Below are 22,256 nucleotides of genomic sequence, written 5' to 3'. Positions count from 1 at the left end.
CAGAAGCAGATGCTACTTCTGCAATGCTCATACTTTGCTAGCACACTGGCTGATTATGATCAGATTCTGTCCTGTTCCAGCTTCCTGTTGCCAGCCCAGAAAGTACCAAGTCTGTTTCACCTCCTTATCAGTTGCAGAATAGATGAAATACAGTCTATATATCTAGTTCTGTGAATGAATCTATTCCACGGGTTAAGGGCTAAAGTTCACAAAAGACCTTTAGAAGTTTTAGGGTAAGCCATATTACCAGTCAGTGTAAACTCTTCTTTGATGACTTCTCCTTAATTTGGAAAATTTATACCAGGGTTCATAATTTATTGCACAGGAAATGATTTTTTAAAATTGCCATAGTTTTTGAAGGGTTTCAAAGAGGACACAAAAATCCATTCTATTTATTAGTCATGGTCATTGTTTTAAAATCACAATTTCCTTTTTCTAGACCTTTTCCAGTCTTCAGATTTTTGAAATTAAATATTCCTAATCAGTTTAAAGCTCATCTTTTTGCCTTACCCTGAAAAATAATATTTTTTTTTAATGACTAAGCTTTAATTGTTAGCACAACATAGAGCTTGTAGCACTTGCTTTTGGAAAGGTGATGGTAGGAGTCTATTGTTGGATCTCCAGTAATTTTTTTTTTCAGAATACCAGTGCACCTTTCAAATGAATCTCCAAATTCTGTATTTATCTATTTACAATGTGTTGCTTTGATTTCCAAGCTAGTTTTAGTTAGAAAAACCTAGATTTTTTTTGTGAAGAAAATTAAGCTAGAATATATTCTCACATTGTAATTTTCTGTCTTTCCTTTTTTTCTTTCATAATACATTGGAATGATGTAAACAACTCAAGTAAATAAATAAGAAGCCCAAGAGTGTGATTTATATTGACAATTTTCTTCCTGAAAAAGACAGAAGAAAGGACTGTGCTAAGCAACCTGTTTCATTCTTCTCTTCAATTCTTTTGGTTTTTCACTGTACCATCCTTTGGCCCTCCCTCAACAGCTCCAGCTCTCATGTGACTTTTGTAATTGCAGATAGCTCAGGTGTTTATGTAGTTCTTCCTATATGCATAACAGATAAAATGCAACAAGGGTTAGTCCCTTTTCCTGCTGTTCTATCATGATACAAAGCTAACTGAATCACAGGAAATGGTGCTGGGTTTATAAAATCAGAAGTATATTTTCTGCATGAATTCATGCAAATGATTCATGACAGAAAGTGAAATTAAGTAGTCTGACTTTCCCTTCTCTGAATGTTTGGGGTTTTTTTTCCTTCTTCCATAAAATGCTTTAGCATCTTTCACCTTAATTTTAGATCTAGCAATATCTTACAGTCAGATACAGGAATATACCGAAACTGTGGCTCCAGGACCGCACTCTTGCCTTGCTTTCTCACTCTCTGCTTGGGAAGGAACTCTAGATAGATGGGCTGGAAGACAGTTTCCGTACCTGCCAAAATATTCCCTGACTGGAGTGATCAGAGGACCAGGGCAAGGCAACACACCGTGAGGCACTGCTGTCTGTGCAAGTGTTGCCACCACCTTTCATTGATCTGATGCATTCAATACAGCCCTGCTCCTGCTCACTGCCTGTTCTCCGTACTGTACACACATTGTGACTTTCCTGTGGTGTAGAACCCATGTGAAAATGGGCATGAAAATGGTCATGACATCCATGCCTTCATCAGCTTGATAACAATTTGGCTGATCAGGTTGTTGTACCTGGACCAGATCATTCTTGAGATTGAGCAATACGGAAATAGAAATGTTCTTGAACTTTTTTATCAAGTTAGTATTTTTTAAAGCAAGAAATTATTTGGTCTTTTATTCTGTGATCATCCTGTGCTATACTGCATGACTGTTAAATTAATGCAGTGTTTGATTCACTGATTCTCAATCCATGCAAGAAAAGTTTGTCAATTGAATGAATTAAGTGGAATAGTTTTTAGTCAGCTATATTCAATGATACTTTAAAAGTTAATATATTGGGCAAATCTACTATTGCACTTTAAAAAGTTTTGTTAGCACAGCTTCATATCTCACATGATTCCCTTCTATAAGAGGATAATGATTGTGTGTTGTGTCACAGTTATTTTATATAAACTGTAGCATTCTTTTAAACAGTAAAAGGTAATCTCTAATAAGTCCTCTGCTGTGATCTGCCTTGAACATTTGTTTGGAATTGTTTTGCAATAAAATACACGCCTTTTTTTTTTTGCCTTAATAAGATTTTTCTCAATGTAAAAGATGATCCTTAAAATTCTATATCTGAAAAGTGTGTATATAAATGGTTCTTTATCTTTTTGCTCCACTGCATACCATAGTGAAATTAGAAAAAACAGTAAAAAAATACTCAGCCTGTTTATTTTTTTATAAAGCTGATGAAAGATGCTGACATCTAAAGGATGTGTTCCAGGAGTTGTGCCAGGGAAGCAGCTAGCTGATGTGAGTGATGATGATACAAAGACATGGAAGGAAGAACAGATCATGGGAAAAAATAAAAACAATCAAGGGAAGGAATTCGATTACGGCACTGCTTGTGTCAGTTGTACAAAAAGAAATAACTGGTTTAAGAAGAAACACTTATGAGCTGAAATGAAATGTGGATTTGAAGGCCAAGATGTCCTGTTCATAAGTAGTTTTACTGTTTCAAAGTAGCTGCAGCTGTTCTAAGTTAGCAGCACTTGTTACTAGAGAGCAACAGTATTCTTGTTTTACAGCTTCTGGTTCCCTTCACTACAGACCATTTTCCTAGCTGTGTAAATATTCATTAGCAAAACTCAGCCCTCTCCATTTTTCTTCTTGACCTAAAAAGACTTGAAAGGAAACCAAAGGCTATAACTACTTTAGCCCTTAGGATGAAAATTAGTTTGGTTTTCATTCAATTAAGCAGTTTAAATGATAGTTGCTATTAACAATTCTCTTCTTCAGCAACAAACCACAGCACAGAAACAAACAATGCATTTACTGCAGGCAGATGAAAGGTCAAAACACCTTTTAAACAGAATTATTTGGTACAAATTTTGCAGTCAATTAATGGGATGATTTTCTCTTAAAATTGACAATTGTGCATAGTAGAAACGAAGTTGACAGAATTTTAAATTAGAATAAAAATGGCAATAATATTGTGGCAAATGCAGCCTCTACAAGAAAAAAAAATCTATAAATATTTTCTACTTAACATTCTTGAAGCATTTAATATCTGCTTATGAATAAACGTGTGTCTTACAGAATTAAGATGCTCCAAGGAAACCTTTTTCACCAATAAAGAATCAATGTTATCCCTCATTATTGTACAGTAAAATCAGCTCACAGCATTGCTCTACAGTAAAAAAGTACTTGTTTTATAGGGAAAAAAATTTAAACTATTTGGCCAAGATCACACTGTCTGCAGCAGTACCCAGAATTCTTGGATCCTGATGTAATACGCTGTTCTGAGTTTTCCCAAGTCAAAAAAGAAAAAAAACAAAAATTGAAAAAATACCAAAGAATCTTAAAGCTTATTCAGTAGGGTAGGACCACTAGTAGCTAGTTGATTTTTCAATTCCATTTGATTCAAGGTTACAAATAAATCTGCCTCTAAAAAATCTATAAACAACTTAAAGGCTGGTTTATAGTTTCTCTTTTGCCATTCTGTTGTATATCAAGGGACATTACAGATACTCATTGCCTGCACATTTTAACTGTTTAGTAAGATTTTCTGTTCACAATTTAATTTTGTATGCAATTTTAAGAGTTAGCAGCCTAAAGACTCATAAAACTCCTGACCATATGTTGCCTTGCTCTTCAACTCTTAGTACAAAATTCAAAGTATGCATTTTAAAAATATCTATAGACTCCTAAACAAATGTTGTTGCTAAGTTATGAATAGGCCATGAAAACATTGTTAAAACTGTCTAACATTTTCATTGCAATGGAGAAAGAGCAGTGAAATAGCAGAAGTGAAGAAAAGAGAAATCCACTTTGCTTCACATATGTACCACTCATTTCCCCCATTTTGACACTATTATGCAATAGGATTATATAATATTTCATAAAATAAATAGCCTAAAACTTAATCTTCAAAGGGAACAACTACTAAAATCTAAAAGAAGTAAAAGGTTTGATAATAATTGAAGCTTTCTTATTTTTCTTCTTTATTGATCCATTCCCTTGTACAATGTTCCATGCCACTGACATGTTTATTTCATAAATTCAATGTCCAAAGCACTTAAAGCTTTGAAAGATAATGTAGTTTCATATATATATAATGAAAGAGTTGTTCAGAACACATTCTAGCATACAATCATCTGTATTTTCTGAGATTCTGTTTATTTTCTATGTATACTTTTTCTCAAAATAACCCATGTAGCAATGAGAAATGATGTTGGAAGGAAAGGTCTTTTATACTAAGCTGGCTGAGACAACCCCCATCCCCTTCCCTCTGTGCCTCTGGGAGGAAGAGGTACAGCCTGGGCAGGAGGGAGGGGTGAGGGAAGGTGTTTTTAAGAATTATTCAATACTTCCAGCATAAATTGCAGCAAACTGGATGACCCCAGACAGGAGTGTTATGATAAAGTAGAAGGAAGAAAAGGAAACATTTCAACAAATAACAATACCTTCTTTTCACTGTTCTTCTTTACTGTTTCACTGTTCTTCTTTTACTGTTTCACTGTTCTATTTTTTCTCAATAATCTTAGGTTTCTGTGGTGCTTCTAAACATTCATATGCAAAGGTACTGTGGTTTTAAAAGATCATAATTTATAACTGTGTCGTGGTTTAGGGCAAATTTTGGGAGGAAACCTCCCAAATCCTCCCCTTTCTTTCTAGAAAGCAAATTTCAGTGTAAGGTCATAAAGTTGTGATATTAGACTTCTATCAGCAGGATTTTTTTTTAAACTTCAATCAATACTAATCTGTTAATTTTGCCTGTTTTTTCAATGGCTGAATTTTTTCTAGAAATTATAACTTTTGTAGGGAAAGATTTTCTATAGAAATAAAAGACAAACTAAGAAAATAAATCCTGCTAAAAATGAATTCTCTCCAAGAATAAACAAATAAAGAATACTTACTTAGAAAAACTAATTAGAAACTTTAGATATTTAGGTATTCACAGTGTTTGTTTGAAATTAGCTACGGAATGGCAACAAGGCCAATGATTTCCTTAAACATAAGCATAGATAAAATGAGTTCCAATACATTTTTTATCACAGATTGATATCTTTATATTTCTGTGATACCTTTGTTTTTCTGAGCTAAACAGGATATAATCTGCTCAGCTCCACTGAAATAATGCACATTTTACCTTCGTTGAAGGCATTTCAAATATATATTTATGGTCAACAAAAACCACCTAAATATTCACTGTGTTGAATAATCAGTATGAAATATAGCTGAAGTTCTTGAAATCTCCTGATGTATTCTCAAACCCCTTTTCCTTCATGCAGTTCTGGCTGACAGCTGCTACTACTATCAATCAAAAACCTCAGAGAAGCACCTACGTAAGTGTAGTTCACGGGAGAGACAATAAAGACAAACTTTACATTCTGTTTGCTTTTTTGCTGTCTCTCTCCCAATGACAATTTCTAAGAGGGTTCATGCCAGACTAAGCTTTTGGGCTCATCTGTAAGTAACCCAGCCACTTGAAGCATTTTGTGTCCTCTTTTTGCAGCAAAAGGCACTATTTTCCATATTCTGTTGAAATTATAAGTAACTTGACTCACACCAAATAATTAAGCACCCCATGTCCTTTCTTTTTTTTGTGCAGATGATGAAAAAAATATGTTGTTGGTCTTTTAATTTTTTTCCCTTTGCTCTTTAAATACCAGTTGGGGTATTCATTGCAATTTCCCAGTTACTGTGCTAATTAATAGGAAAAGCTGTGACAAGTCTATGTCAAAGACTGACCTCAATTGAAATTGTACTGCAAATAATTTCTGTCCAAAATTAGAGCAGAAAAAGTTATATTTTTCTTCTTTTTGAGTAGAAATCTATTTGAACATCACTTATAGTTAAAATTACATTTAATCATGGCTGTATAAAGGTTCATAAGGTTTTCAACCATCTCAGATAGTGCTATAGAAACCAAACCTAGTAGAAATTTCTGTGAAAAAAATCCAAATTTGTTGTGAATGTACTTCTTTTATTTAAGAAGTAGGAAAGTGTGACTGCATTTGTACACCCCCATATAGCTGCCAGAGAGTAATTAATGCCTGGTGAGTGAGCTTAATGAAATGTAGCCACACTACCCTTTCTCCTCAGAACTGCATTTTTCTTTTCATAACCACATTAAATTTACTCATGTTTACTACAAACACAGGGCTGTCCCTTTTTTTAAAGTTGTGACTCCCTTGTGATCCCAGAAAAAAATACTTAATGATAACCTAATAAAAAAAAACAAGAAAGTAAAAAAAATTTAGACTATTGACTATTTTAGATTTTTTGTGTTCCTGAAATTATCCTTGTAGTTGCGAGTAGCAAGGCTCTTTATTGCAATGGTTCTTATTATTGTTAGACAGCAAAGATGCTTTGAGTGACTGTTTCATGTAGCACTGGGGGTAGAATGAAAGCAGTCAAGGAGAAAATTCTCAACTTCAAAATTCTCTTGCAAAATTCATTTGCTGGGTGACAGAATTAAATTAGAATATTAGAAGAGGTGTGCAGGGACATGCAACTTAACTTCAGGCCTGTGGCAACTTAACTTCTGGATAATGCAGCTTTGACACTTGGTATGGTGCATTGGCTCTTTATTTTCTCTGTTCTTCAAATACAAAACATGTATTTTGTAAAATCTAAGATATGGTCATGTTCGTGGCTTGCTGCTCACTAGTTTTTTCAGACTACTTTATAGTCTGAACCTAACATCCCTTACTACTCTTTCATTTCTAGCATTTCCAGGAAATTTTGATTATGGTTGAAATTTTATCTGTCAATGAGAAAGATTATTTTCAGCAAACTTTGACTTTATAGCCATCCAAATAGCCAAATTTACACCTTATGAATAAAAGAGAGCACTCCTTGGAGACTCAGTGCAGCACTCACTGAAAATGCCTAGCATGGTGATCACCTCCTACTTCATTTGAGAATTCTTGAGTTACCCTACTCTAAAGAGCTCCTGGAAAACTTTTCTGAACAGCCACCTAAATGCTGAGAATGTGACTATCACTGTACAAAGAACATCAGTCCTTGTATTAGCTTTATTATGAATAAGTAAACCCTCAAGTCAAGTTTGTTGCAGAATTGTATGGTTGTCTCCTTGGAAGATACTATGCCGCTTCCTTTGTGGGGAATTTATTGTTTTAGTCCTGAAGAATTTTGAGCAGCCTTCATGAGATTCATTAGTTCATCCAGATCTTGTCATGAGGTTCAGCAGGTTTGCACTGACCAGAAAGGGAAATGCCACAAGGATAATTCACACTGCAGGCTCTGGTGACCTCCATGAGGAGCCAAGCATCAAGGTGTAACTGCCAACAGAGACAATCCAGCTCTGCCACGGGCTACTGACCGCTGTGTTCAACAGTGCAGACTGATGTAGTGCCTGGAAAGAGGTGTTCCCAGGCCATATAAAGATTTGGGAATCAGCTGGCAGCATCTGTTCAAACACAGCCCCTCAGACTGCTTTGGTTTTGTAGTGGCTCTTAGTGAATTCTCTTTTCCTGAGCCCATTCCAGCTCCTGGAGTTATAGCTGGAAAGGAGTCACTTCAACTACTTCCTTGTCCTTAGAAAAGAAAACCATAGGAGCAGTTTTGACTAAGACAATACTTCCGGAGGGGCACACATGTAAATTTTTTTTTTATTCAAGATTCAATATTACAGTTAAAGTTTAGACCTCTAAGTAAATCCAATATTTTGGATTTCTTATTATTTTTTTAATGACTTATACAAAACCCAGTATCAGTCTCAGAGAAGGACAGATTTTTATTTTTTTTACTTTTTGAAGTCTGTATGAGCCCAAAGCTAGTGAGAGAACAAGAGGGGAAAAACTTCATCACACCAATCAGATGGCAGACTGTCCATTTGGCACTCTGCCTGGAAACTTGCAAACTCAATTAAATGCACATATGGTCCATAGCAGGTAAAATCAGTCTTTGCCAACACACATTCCTCTTACAGGACTTCCAAACTGTACCCATGCTAGATAACTTTTTCCACACAGATGATTTTTTCCACTTCTCCAGCAGCATCAGCTCAGCATATTGTCTTCTCTGCCCTGGAAGGATACAGGGAAGAATGCCAAGATGAACATCAGTTTGAACTCCACAGGGGTGATTTTTCCATTGAGGAGTTTTGTTGAGGAAGACAGGTATGTAGATACCTAGATTTAATGAGCAGTGCCAGTAGAATTAATAAATCTTCTCAAAACTCCCTGAAGCAGCTGCTCTATTTTGAAATAATGAGCATATGGTTTCATTATATTTCATTGATTTGATCCCCTTCAGCTAAAGAAGTATTCCAGGGGAATGCAAACAACTTAGAGAATTTCTGCATATTTCTCACTCTTTTTATTTTTACTGGCTAAATGGAAAGCTGACTAGCATGTAAAAGGAAGAGCCAGAGGCAGCATTCAAATTCCTTAACAGGGGTTGTGTGAGGGGTGATGGGGCCTCCAACAATAACGAGGACTGAGGACTTGTGTGTGCCTTGAAGCTGCAGTGCTGGGAGGTTTCCTCAGAGGTTTTGTTTCTGTGAAAGAAATTGAAAGAAACAAGCTCAAGTTGGACTAACACAACCTATAAGCTGTATTCTATATTTAAAATTTCTCTTTAGAGGCAAAGAATGGGCAAGGAGGACGCTGAAAAAACATCACAGCAGCTTGTTGATCTAAAATATTCAAAATCTATAGAAAGAAAGGAAGTTATGAGTTAATTTGCAATTGTTTACAAGAACAAACCTTTCAAAGCACAGCAAAATATGTTTTACTTTCTTAGTTGCTAGAGCTATTTCCTTGCCCAGCTGTTTATTTTGTCCACTGTGTATCCTGCTGCCAACATTAGAAAACCAGGACCTGAAGTGGGAGTCATTTGCAATTTTTTTGATAAGATCCTTCTAGAAACTGATTTCAAGCAGCTACAAGGTCATAGACTACCTTTATAGGTAGGAGTCAGAATAAATCAGGAAAACTTAAAGGAGTTTAAAAGTTTTAAAGGAGTCAGAATAAATCAGGAAAACCTACATATGTTTTCCTTAGGTAACCAGATAGTCTTGTTCACCTCTGGTGCCTGAGGGTAGGAGCCATTCCCAGAAAGTTTGGTGACTGAGAGGGAGGTACCATGTTCTTTAGGTCAGCTGTGGGAAAGATGTACATTCTGCTTCTGGCTTCTTGACTCTCTTCCTTATAAATTTCCATTATATTATTCTGCAATAAACATAGATTAGTATGTTCTACTATTCAGCCTGTCTTTAAAAAAAATTATATATATATATATATATATATGCATAGTTATTGGTGAGCAGCAAATCATGTAGTAACAGTCAACGAGATTCTGTTTCCTTGCCTGAAACAGTAATGCAATATTGCTAAAAGTACTTCAGTTTTCCTTTTTTATTTAAATAAAATCTGCTTTTAAGAATCCCTTTGAGACTGAAAGGCATTTTCCCATGCTGGCATTTTAGAAGAAAAAAAATCCTTCTGTTTTCAATGCATCAGGAGCTTTCTCACCTACTTTAAACACCTACTGCTTTATTGGGTAATTATTGAAATTGTGAAACAAAGCAAAAGGATTCACTTCCAGGTTTTTGCCACATTTGAACCAATTATGTCCAATTGTAGATTCAGACCTAGAAACTACAAGACCAAAAGGCAATCCATGGTGGTATTTTTCATATACAAGAATTCTATGCTTTTTAGGACAAGAAGGCCTATATTTCAATTTATTTCCAGCAGAAATAAAAGTGGCCTGCATTTTGATGGATTGCAAATTGATACTAGGATCAGTCAAAGCCATCTTTTTCTGTATTACAAGCAAAATAAGCTTGGACATCACAAAAAGTGAAACAAACCATCTTTAGAAACCAAATTAATCTCCCCTGCCCTTAAAATGTATGAGAAATATTACTGTTGCTAACAAACTCAATTGAAAAATTTATTTTAGCCTCTGTGGTCCTGCAGAAATTGTGGCAGGTGATGTCTGCTCTTTATGTCTGACGTGCAAGTGGCAGGGAGACAGATGAATGCAGCACCTCTCTTTTTGTGACATAATCCATACACTATTAATTTTTGTTGTGGCTGCTCCAAAGCTGTGGAACAGATGCTATTTTGAACTGAAAATCACCATTCTGATATGAGCAGACGCAATCCCTGAACTACCCAGTCAACTAATTAATGCAGCATAATTTAATAAAGGATGGTAATTACTCAGTTTTCCCCATCTTGTTCCCCTCCCTGCTAATGATAACATTATCAAACTTAGACAGGGGGTTGTGAGAGTGTGTGTGTGTGGAGGGAGATAATTTACGATGGAAGAGGATGAGTAAGACGATGAAGCAGCAAATGTTTCAATCCAGGAACAGCCTTCTAAAATCTTCTAATTTCTTATATTGGAGGAACTACAATTTTTCAGTGTTAATCAGAATAATAGTGACAGTTGTTAAAAGAGGTAGAGGGAAAGCAGACAAAAGAGGTTAATCTTCATGCATTTATTTGTCAGATTTCATTTTTATTGAAATTTTGGTTAGTAGGCAAATGTATTTGTGCACAGAAATGGAAAAACTTCCTCCACAGGCATTTTTCTTTCTCCCTTGTTATGTCTGAATGGGCAACGATGTCCAATCATAATCAGCAAGATCAATCTGGGAAGCAAAAATAGTTCCTTTAGGCATTTTTCAAAAAATCCCACCATATGGCGCAAGATTTTCCTCATTCAAAGGAAGGTGCCAAAAGGTGTTGCAAGCATCAATACACTAATCCAAACTTCTGAAATCACATCCTGGCACATTAATACTCTTTTGCATCTTTTAGAACATCTCAAAGGAATCTAAGCACACCTGTATATCCTGTGTCCAAATAATAAAATATTTATGTCATTATAATCTGGTCACATTTTCAGTCTTTTCATTTGATCTAAGCTTAAAAAAAAGCATATATATTCTCCTAAAATAAAAAGATGCTGAGTAAAAAATTATGTAGTAACTGCACTGCTGGAAAAATTTGATATGAAGAAAAAAAATTAATAATTTTTCTGAGTTCATAAGTTTCACCTTTAAAAATAATAAAAAAAACCATTTAAAATCCATATTAATTGAGTAATTTTCCTAGAATTTGAATTAGATTAGATTAGATTTGATTAACTCTTTTCATAGTATCTGTACTATTGTTTCTACTGTCTGAATTTTAACCTTGATTTGCAGCCTAAATATCTCACTGAGGAAAGGGTTTGAACTAAGAATAATGAATTAAATTAATTTATTACTAATTTGTAGAATTTTTCAAATAATACTTTCTATTGATAAACATGATAGAGTACTGTTTAAGTAGTAAATTTCAATTTAAGAAATTATGTGTAAAGCTTCACGTTTACTTAAAATATTCACAGAATAAAGAAATATTTTCAGACTGCTAATATACTTAAGTTGCTTTGGATTGGGAGCCTATAAACTCTTATAGACTAACTTCTCACATTCGGCCTGATTCTGAAGGCACTTAACTGCTTACTCAGGGAGGAACAAAGATACTATAAAGGGTAGGTCAGTAGGCAAGAACAGTGGGCAAACACTGTATTTTTTTGAGGCTTTTTCTCCCAGATATCTTATTTGTATTCATCTTGAGCCCTCTCTTCCCTCTATGCATTATATTTTCATAAAAGAACTGTTTTAGAAATGAAAATTCTTTTCTGTTGTTTATTTATCTGTGTATACTTGGCAGACTGATCTGAGGGAAAGTGTGTAGAGCCTCCTTTTTTTTCATCTCCTTAATTTCAGAAGATAAGACAGTGGTGGTCATGCTGCAGCAAATCCAGACTGGCTGCTACACACCTGACTTAGAGAGAAGACACATTCCCCATCATAGGACATGGAATAGGGGGAATGGGTCCAGAGTAGAGCCACAAAGATGATCAGAGGCTGGAGCACCTCTCAGTGAAGACAAGGTGAGAGAGCTGGAGTTCAACCCGGAGAAGAGGAGGTCTCAGGGAGACCTTACAGCACCTTCAAATACCTAAAGGGGGCAGAAAGGTGGTACAGTTTGCCCAGAAATGTTGTGGATGCCCCATCCCTGGAAGGTTTGAAGGCCATGTTGGGTGGCATTTTGAGCAACCTGGAGTACTGGAAGGTGTACCTGCCCATGGAACTAGATGAGAGTCAGAGTCCTAACCTCAGTCTGTGGCAAAATGACTGGGGACCCAGTGGAGAGGTAATTGGGGATACAATTACAGAAGACTGAAGAGTTCTATTAGCATTTTAGCAGGAGTTCTGACAGTACAGAAATTATTGGGTAAATCACAGTTGCTGCCCCTGGATGGAATGCTGTGGATGCTGTGGGCATGACTTGGAACCTAGTCCATAGCTGGTAAAGCACATACCAGGAAGAAAAAGGAATATGTCTTACTGCTGAGCTAGCAACTGTAGCAAAATCCCTTTAGATGAACTTGCTTCATTAGACTTAATAAAAATAATATGAACATATATCTCCATCCCAAAGTTACCCACCTCCAAGGTACAACCACCCCGCACTGGACATGTGCTCTGCGTTCATTTTAAAAGTGAAGTGAGAGAATTTTGCACACATCAGTAACAAAGGTATGCATGACTAGAGTCACTCAAGCTCCACCCAAGCATAATAATATAGTATAAAATAAACCAAGAATGGTGAAAAGTCAGGGAGGACTCCATTGTAACTGCTGGGATCAGTCGATGGGCTGAGCCTGTCTTCTCCCCCATAGGGTCAGCTATTGGGTAACAATCTTACTCTACGCATTCTGAATATTTTTCTGAGGATTACTGTTTGTTTGTGTATTCCTTCAAGTATATTTTTGCAGCCAGACGCTATCAGTGACAACCTTTGAACCTTAACCTGTCACAATTTTATATTAGTAAGAGTTTTATTCCTTAACTTGTTAGTGTGAGTCCTTTGCGGACACTGGCAGTCACTAGCAGCAGGTAACACCCTAACAAAGAGGAAGACCTGCTGAGGGGTCTCCCTTACACTGGTGGTGTGTTTCCCTGAGTCAGTGGAACCACCCTCCTATCCAGCAGGACTTAATGAAGGACCCCCCTAACAGGATGCTGACAGTCTAGTTGGGCACAAGGGTCTTGCCTTTCCTGGGACACTTACAGACAAATTAAACACTAGGAGCCCAGTGAAACTCCCCATACAAAGGGTTGAGGAAGCCCTTTCCACATGTCACAGTCATTATGGATGTGATGGTAAAGCAAAGAGCACTGGACTAAACAGATATTCATGCATTTACAGGGATGAACATGAGAAATAAAAATGTAAATCACCTCGCAATTCAGCAAGAACCTGGGAAGAGAGCAGATTAAAGCTTCTGATAGCAGAATTAGGACTGTTTAATCCAAAATGTAAAGTTCTTAAAAGTACTTCAGTTTCACCAGAAGGTTTAACTTTCCTTGTCACTGGGGAGTCATTAGAAACAGGACAGCAGAAGTGTGCATACCATAGTGATCTCAAACAAAGGGAAGTCTGAAAGGAGAGACACACTGTGAAGTTTGAAACCAACCAAATAATCCTGGCTGCAGACGATGAATAGCTCCTTAAAAATGAGTAATGCCAATTTCCAGTGACTTGGCTAATGGGAGCTGAGTATGCTCACAAAGGAAAATGTGACAATTCCCTTAAATCTGAGTAGGAATTAAATTCATGGAGTGTTGAGTTGCCTCTCCTGTCAGCAAGTGGGAAAGCCCGTGACTGGGCTTAGGCTGTGGCTTTCTTTTCATTGCAAGAGACACTCTGGCCTGTCTAGCAGCACATATATTCTGAATTATGAACACCTGCTTAGTAAAACTCGAGTATGCTTAAGCAGAGGCTCTCAACAGTGAAGCCTGTCTGAGATCCCTTACAAATAAAACCTAACTGAAAGTACAGTAGTTCCACATCATAATCACATAACTTCAGGAAAAAAAAATTAATTTAATATATGCCTTTTTTTACTGTAACCTTGCCATGACTATACTAGAGCACAGTCTAATTCTATTAGCTGCAAGCAGAGCAGGCTTGAGCCTCTAATGTTCCATCTTGTGACAGAACCATTCTGGTAAATATTAAATATTATGTCCATCTGTCATATGGTATGTGGACAAAACCAGGAACAAAAAGTTGCATTTCTGAAAGGCTTTGCGTCTTAAAGTCACTCTCATTTTATATGAGATCTAATGGGGAGGGTGTGTGTGTGTGTGTGTGGTATGTGTAGAAAATCTAAAATCTAAAATATTTTTGTAAAAAATATTTTAAAATATTTTGGATCCACGGAAACAGTGAAACAAAGAAAATTTTTATCATTTTAAAATAAAAATAATTTAACAAATAAAATATTTAAATAAATTTAAAATAAAATAATAAAAAATATCATTAAAATGTGAAAATAGAAGGTTTTGAAAATATCAGAACTTTTCCCCTTCTTGTTTCTTTTTAGGAAAGAATGTATCAGGGAAGTAGAAATATTGACATCACAATTTACTATCTGAATGTTTGACAAGAAGTCATGATGCAGTATGAAGATTTATTTGGTTTAGTTTGTCTGCCAATGCCAAATGAAAAATAGAGAAATGCAACTGCAGTACTTAACTATATTAATTAACTTAGACTTCTCATCTTTAAAGTGCATCTCTGTGGTAGGGATCCATGCTTATATACAGACCCAGTGCCTTCAACTGATTTCCTTTTAATAAATTTCCAGCAATGCCAATCGTGCATTGTATGGGCACAAGGCAGGTTCACTGACCTAAGCCTTCATTGAAAAAAAGCTCTTTGTCACTGCTAAGATGTGTTAGTAATTAATGCACATTTCTTAATTTCTTCCTTATTATTTTTTGCAATTTCTTGCTCTCATTAAGTAAATTGGTACTTTAAAGTAATAAATGCAAAATTTTAACAAGATTAGTCTGCAAAAACAATACAAAATAGAGCAATAAAACATCACCAATAGTAAGAAAAAATAGAGATAACATTTATGCAATCATAATCTTTTAGGGTTTAGAATTGTTATAGTGGCTCAAAGCCACTACCAGAGTTCTGTTATACCTCTAAAGTAGTGTCTGTTGGGTAATAAGCTTATTAATAGAAATAAATAACAATATTGTGACCCAAGAAGATTTAAAGACAGATGAAATGTCTGTAGATTGAAGTAGAGCTTTCATAAACTCTGAGTTCTTGAGCCAGAATTATACTTCATTTTATTGAAGTGAATCTGGGATGTTTCCTTATAAAATTGCAGATATAAAATATAATACAAGTTGTTTCATGGGTACCAATTAATATGTACTATGTTGATACTTATTTGATAGCTCTGAATGAGCAATAAAAATGTTTCAATGAAACAAAGCATCACTATTTCATAAAATTATTCTGAATAGTGAAAAGCCACTCATTACAAGGCAAAAAATGTATTAAAGTAATAAATAGAGAGTCATCTCTCATATATTCATGAACTAAACTCCTGGGAAACTTAGCTGTATTCAGTCCACAGCAATCAGCCTTACATGGCTAAATCTTTGCATGATTTGGAAGGTGGCATACATTTTGGAGGAAATGTGTTGCATTTAGTTTGTAGCAGTTTATGGCTCATTTTTAATAGGAAAGTGTTACAGAAGACAATAATTTACTCTAATACTAAGAGTGGCTTTGATAGCACATAATTGTTATGAATGTTAGTGCTTATGGATAACACAGCAGGAAAATACATGGAATCTGGTCATAAAAACTAGCAGAAGATGACAGACTTCTTAGTTCTGCTATTTGGTTTGTCTCTTCATATCAATTACCATTATAATTCTTATCTATCTATCCTCATATGTTCTGATTTACACCCAACTGCTAAATGTGGTCTCTGCTGTACTCATGAATTACCAATTAGCCTTTTTTTGACACAAAGCTACTTAATATGGATATTATGACAATGCTATAATATGAGGGGTTGTATTAAAAATAAATAAAACCAAAAATATATTGCACCACTGAGAGCCCAGGTGCTCTGTGATTCACTGAGCAGATGCTTTCAAAAGTGGCATTATCCTTTTTTTTTGTTGGGCTTTTAGAAGGTTTAACTGTGATCTTTACATTCCATACTGCTTTATTGTGCTTAATTATCTTCCATGTCTTCTGCCCTTAGAGGTAAATGAGTGGCAGTTCTTCAGTTCTTGAAATGGAGGATGTCACGTGCATTTCATCTCATTTACTCAAAGCATAGAAGGAGGAAAAAAGTTGCTATGGACTTCAAACACCTGCCAGTGACAAATTACTTCAGATTCTCTTTGGAGCTATTAATAACCATGGCTGCAATTTCAGCTCTTCCCAAGTGAGGGGAAGCATTTTAAATGAACTAGTGCAGTGGGTGGTGAGAAACTCCTTGACGCACCTCATGCATTTTTCATCATTATTTTATGCAATTATTTGCCAAGAAAGTGCAACAGCAAAGACTCCCTTTCAATTCCTTCAACTCCATCTGACTACATTTAATTTATATATATATGTATATATATATATGTATATATATGTGTGTGTGTGTGTGTGTGTGTGTGTGTGTGTGTGTTTTCATTTTTCTGTAGGTTTTGAGCACTAGATCTGGAAATTAAAATTGTAATAACAGTCACTATGTCACCTTGGCCTTGCTGGGATGAGGAGGGAAAATTTGTGTTGTCCCTCTTGATATGACTCAAAACTGTTGTCAGACAGAAGCCAAGTTTCAGACTACTGCATGGAAATTGTTTCAGAAAACTCAAGGAGTCCTGGACAACCTTCCTAGCTTTATCTAGAATTTTGTTCTTTCAAAGTTCAGTTTGCACTTGAGGCTACCATGATAGAAACAAGCCACCTTGAAACAAGGTTACACCTTGGAAAGCCTTAATGGAATATCATGTCAATGAACATCCATGACCAAAACTATTATCCAAATCAACTTCTGTCCTTAGTGCAAGATGAACTATATTTGGTAGGCATAAGTCAGAAGACATTTATTATGTCATCTTATGTAACTTATGATATCCAAGATGTCTGCACAAACAGATATAATAAGGATAATACACCTTAAGACTTCTGGAACAGCAGCTGACAGACACCTAAGGTGCTTTATGGGGGATAAAATGACAAGAACAACCTGTGCTAAAGTCAAAGATCCCACCCAACATGTCTCACTCTTTGAAAGTTTCTTAATCTCTAAGCAATAATTGTGCCATGTCCAGGATTTCTCAGTGCTTGGTGGCCCACTTTCTAGTCCTACGTAGAATTCAGAAGAGATGTTTCTCCCCAGAAGTCTCATAACTACACATTTTAACATGAACATATTAATTTTTAGTGGTCTGCAATTGAATTCACTTGTGAGAACAAGAACTAAATTAATTTTCTCACTTAGCCTGCAAGAACTTCTGTCTATTCTTTTTCAAGTGCTAGATAAAACTGAGGAAGATAAGTCAAGCAGCAGGTTTAGCTTTGCAGGTCCTAGCTTAGAAAGTCTAGATCAGTCCTTTGCAACACAGCAAAGTCTCCATACTTGAGATCCTTCAGTCAATCAACCCCAGCTACTTACCTTCAGCTGCTGAGTGTCCATACCCTCAGTTTGATAGACTTTATGTTTATGTTCTTTAAATTGTAGTAAAGAATCTCAGACACAGGTAAGGAACATACTCTGCTTCAAATTTCTTTGTGGAGTTGCAACTTTTTCAGGATGGAAAAAGGATGGGAACAAATAAGGCAAACAGCAAATTTAAAAAAAAAGTCCTTGAGCTGCTGAAGGGAAACCCATAGGCTATGTCCCTGCAGAAGAAACAAACATTTTTCTTCAGAAGTGCATGACGGAAAGTATTGAGGTTGTGGGCTGTGATAGGTCTTAAAGCTTCCTTAGACACTAACCTTCACATTCAGGTTCAGTCAAAAGTTTATCTCACAGTAACAGTACAATTATTTAAGTTTTTTTGCACTAGAAATAAGTATTTTGTTTACTTGTTTACTTAGTTTTCTTTCTTATTTATGTCCTCTGCCTTCTTAGCAGCTGAATGTTCTGCCACACACGTTTTCATTTTGTGTTATAATCTGAACAGGAATATTATTGAATTATGAGTGACATAGAAATTATCAACCAGCATCAAAAACCTTTCTTTTACCTTACTGAGTATTTAATCTTACAGAGCATAGTCTAAGGAATTTAAGGACTTTGAAGAGTGTAAAGGGGATCTACAGTGTTTAGTCATTAAGCAGAATAATTCATTTTCATTGCACAAGTAATTAATTTGAAACTGGAGTTTACATTTGTGTATTATATAAATAAGGAAAAAATAGCATGGTGTGAGCTGTCTCTGTTGAATCAAAAGTTTCAGACCCAAATCACAAAAAATAGCAGGGAACAGAGGGAGAATATTTCCTTGGAAATCTGACTGTAAGAATGAATACCTCCCTGAAAAATGCAAAGGTAAGAAGAAATGATCAAAGGTCAGTAGGAAAAGATGTGGAAATTTCTGTGATTCTGGAGTCACATACTAAGTTTCAAGAACAGAAGTGAAAGATCCAAGAAGTTATAGAAGTCATAATAGAAGTCATATTACAATAAAAATGTCCACTGAAATACATTTAAAGAGTCTGTTTCAACCATTGGTGGATTAAATATTTTGAATATAGTAGAGTAAATCTCAGAGCTGGGAAAAAAAGGCAATAGAGGAACAAAGAGGTTGAAGAGCAGAAATATGGTGGTATCTTTATATCTGATGAACACAGAAATACTCTTCTAAAGAGTGATTCAATCCACTCACCTTAAATGCTTGCATGAGGGATTTAGTCACTGTCACATCTGCCCATCACTGTGGACCAAAGACCCTAGATGAAGGGGTTGAAAAAATACGTAATTTTTAGATGGCAAAATGTCAAATAGTAAAACAACCCCAAACCCCAAAGAAGGAGCTATGCACTACACCCTCTGCATATGTAGTCAGTTGCTTTTTTGAAGATAGGTAGTTGTAGTTTTTCATTAGGATAAGATCATGCATTGCTTGGTAGGTTAAATGCAACCAGACTCCTCATGCCTGTCTGGAGAATATCTACTAGCAGCAGGAAAGATGAAAGAACTGGGTTGAAAGACTATACATAGATAAAAAGGAAATTATTTTTAAAAATATAAATTAATTTAAAAAGATTCCTGAGTTACTTTTAAAGCATGATATATTTTTTCCCATGAGACACCTATAACATAATACCTAGTGTTCCTTATGCATTTATTTCCATTTATTCTTTGATTGTAAAGATTCACCAGTCAGCAGGTGCTCACTTAAAAGTACAAAGAAGTAGGATTTTGAGTGACTGATATGTTTTGCATTGATGTACATGAAGTAGGAAAAATCAATGAAATATAAAATCAAAATCTAGTTTAGAATATAAAAAATGCTGCACCAGTCGTCTAACCTAATTTTGATTCTTTTTAATGTCTGACTTTCCAGATGGAATGATGAATATTGAGATACAGTAATAATGTTCCTTTCAGTAAAGTATCTGAAAGTCAGAAATAGATGAAAGTATTATTTAATCATTGAACAACAGTGCAATGTGACAGATTTTTTTTTTACCATGCCTTTACTACAGAGTAATAGATATAAGCCTATTTCCAAAATGCTTGCAAGGAAAAGAAAACAAAAAATTGAGATGCTGGAGCCTTTGCAAGATTCAGCCTTCTGCACATTGTGTGTGTGATCACATGTCTCTTGCAAAACTGAAACAACAACAAAATACAAAATGTTCAAGCCATAGAACACTAAGAGGTGAAATAAGTCTTCAGAATGCAAAAGGTTGTTTCAAAAATACAATTAATAATCAGAAGTCTTTATGAGTTAGATTTGTGTAGGATATCAGGAAAAAGAACCGCCTATGCTATAACAATAATTAAAAACTGGAATGGGATTCTTGGGGAGGAGCATAGTAAATATCCATGGGGGGCACGTATGTGTGGAGGGTTTTCTCATCTTGTTTTTGAAAAATAGGTTATGCAAGGTTCTTTCAAGAGTAGTTTGAACACAGTTGCTCCTTCTGTTGGCAAGCAGTTAAACTAGATTGACCTCAAGGTCTTGCCGTGAGTTCTATATTCGGCAGTTATGGGAAATACAGATTACTTGTTAGCACAGAACTGAAAAATGGTGCTAAACAAGGTGGCAGTTAACATACACATAGCTATTTCCATGTTGATATTGAATAAATTACATGTCATTCAATGTGAGCTCAGAGATATAAATGTATGTTTGACTACAGAGAAAATAGAAACTCCCACTCTTTGTGAGAAAATATTACAAGAAATATTATTTCTCAGAAAAATATCAAAAGACTCTGTGCATTCTGATTTTAAAATATACATTTGGTGGAGCAGGCTTTTATTGTTGGTCATTTACTTTTCACCTACCTGAATGAATATCTTCATTTTAGCACCAGAGAAAACCAGAGAGAAGTGTTGGTTAAGAAGCAAACTCAGAATTACATAGTTGTAGAGCTGACTGACACCCAGGCAAAAAGATGCCATATGGACCTTGAGTTTGATGGAAGCCTTCCTTGGCTATAATGTTGCAGGTTCACTTACAAGCTTTGGTGTTGCAGAGGCTGGACATTTAATCTATGTTTTTACAATAGGTGTGAAGACAAAAATAAATTAAATGTTCTTGTGTTTGTGATGGCCTGGTTCCAGCTAGGTTATAGTTAGTTTTCTTCCCAGCAGCTGCTACAGTGCCATGTTTTGGATTTAGGGTAGGAATACACTATTGATAACACTCCAACACTTTAGTTGTTACGGAGCAGTTTTTACACTAAATTGAGGGACTTTTCAGCATCTCATGCTGCCCTGCCAGCAAATAGACCAGGGAGCACAAGAAGCTCGGAGGGGCACTGCTGGGAGAGCCAACCCCAAATGCCCAAAGGGATATTCATATAGCATCATGCTGAAAAATAAAATTGGGTGGAATTGAGTGGTGGTAGTAGAGGGGTGTGAAATGGGCATCTCACTGCTTTGTGGCTGACTCAACCTACAAGTTTTATCTTTTTACTGATCCTTTCCCCTGGCAACAGTGAGCAGCTGCATGGTATTTAGCTGTATGCTGTGATACAAAAAGACCAAGAAAATGGTAAAATCCTTGCCAGGATTTTATCCCATAGATGTCCAGCTTCATCTTGAATGTTGTCTTTATTCTCTTTCATCTAGTGTATGAAGTCTAACGTAAAATCATAGTAATATATTTTTAATTAGCAGAAAAAAATGAAAGTGGACTTTATATGAGATGGCCTTGGAAATAATTATGAAAACTTTTTCTTCCAAAATAGCGTGAATAACTGAGTTAATTATAATTTAGTGAAAAATAAACTGTATTTATCACATTGCTGAATTTTTTTATTATTGCAGTCTATAACAACTTTGTTTCCTTATGTCTGGCAAGAATTCCATGTAGCACTGAAAGCAAAGACTGGTACATATGCCTTCTAATCAGAGGCACAATGTAATTTATTTTAATTACCAGTGATAGTTGTCTCTATCACTTGCTAGTGAGTCTCTAGCTTTTTTAGGGTTGTTCTTCAGTAAGGCCCCGTAAGCACTCATGGCATGATTATACATGGATACCTTCTCAGGATCCAGCTTCAGTTCAGGAAGCATTAAGGCAGTACTGTGAGTGAGATTTCCTGAAAGTGTTCCTCACACCAATATAACTGGCAATTTCTCACAGTATGAGTAATTGTACTTCATCAGCGATTGCCTTGTTGCACACACTGAAATGCCAAGGCTTTCAGTTCTTTCCCTCTCACAAGAGTCAACAGTAAATGTCAAGAAAAGAAAATAGAGTGTCAGCAAAGGGATGCTGGCAATGCAAAAAAGGTACTATTAGCAAATGTGCAAACATGCAGCTGATAATGTTAGAGGTGCAATGAAGCCCAAAGTCTGACTGGATTGCTGTGTTCTGCAGCAGAGAAGTGAGGAGGTGACTCATCGGGCACGAGCAGCCCTGCTCTGTAACAGAGGAGTCATTACATTTTCAGATAACAACCAAGTTTCGTAAAAGAGCAAGAATGTGTCACTGTGGGGGATTTTCATTTAATTTTTGAAATCCTCAGTTATTATGCACTTTAACTGGAAGATAGACCCAAGAAGTGTCAACTTTGTTG

At 35.8% G+C, this 22,256-nt stretch overlaps 1 protein-coding gene across 1 annotated transcript in view; it reads left to right on the top strand.

Annotated features, from left to right (window-relative positions):
* The window catches only part of LOC135301944 (uncharacterized), a 143,850-nt gene that overhangs the window by 64,602 nt on the left and 56,992 nt on the right, over positions 1-22,256 (top strand).

This window comes from Passer domesticus, chromosome 5 (genome assembly GCF_036417665.1).
Source record: "Passer domesticus isolate bPasDom1 chromosome 5, bPasDom1.hap1, whole genome shotgun sequence".
NCBI lineage: Eukaryota > Metazoa > Chordata > Aves > Passeriformes > Passeridae > Passer > Passer domesticus.
This window is presented reverse-complemented; position numbering and strand designations above follow the sequence as displayed.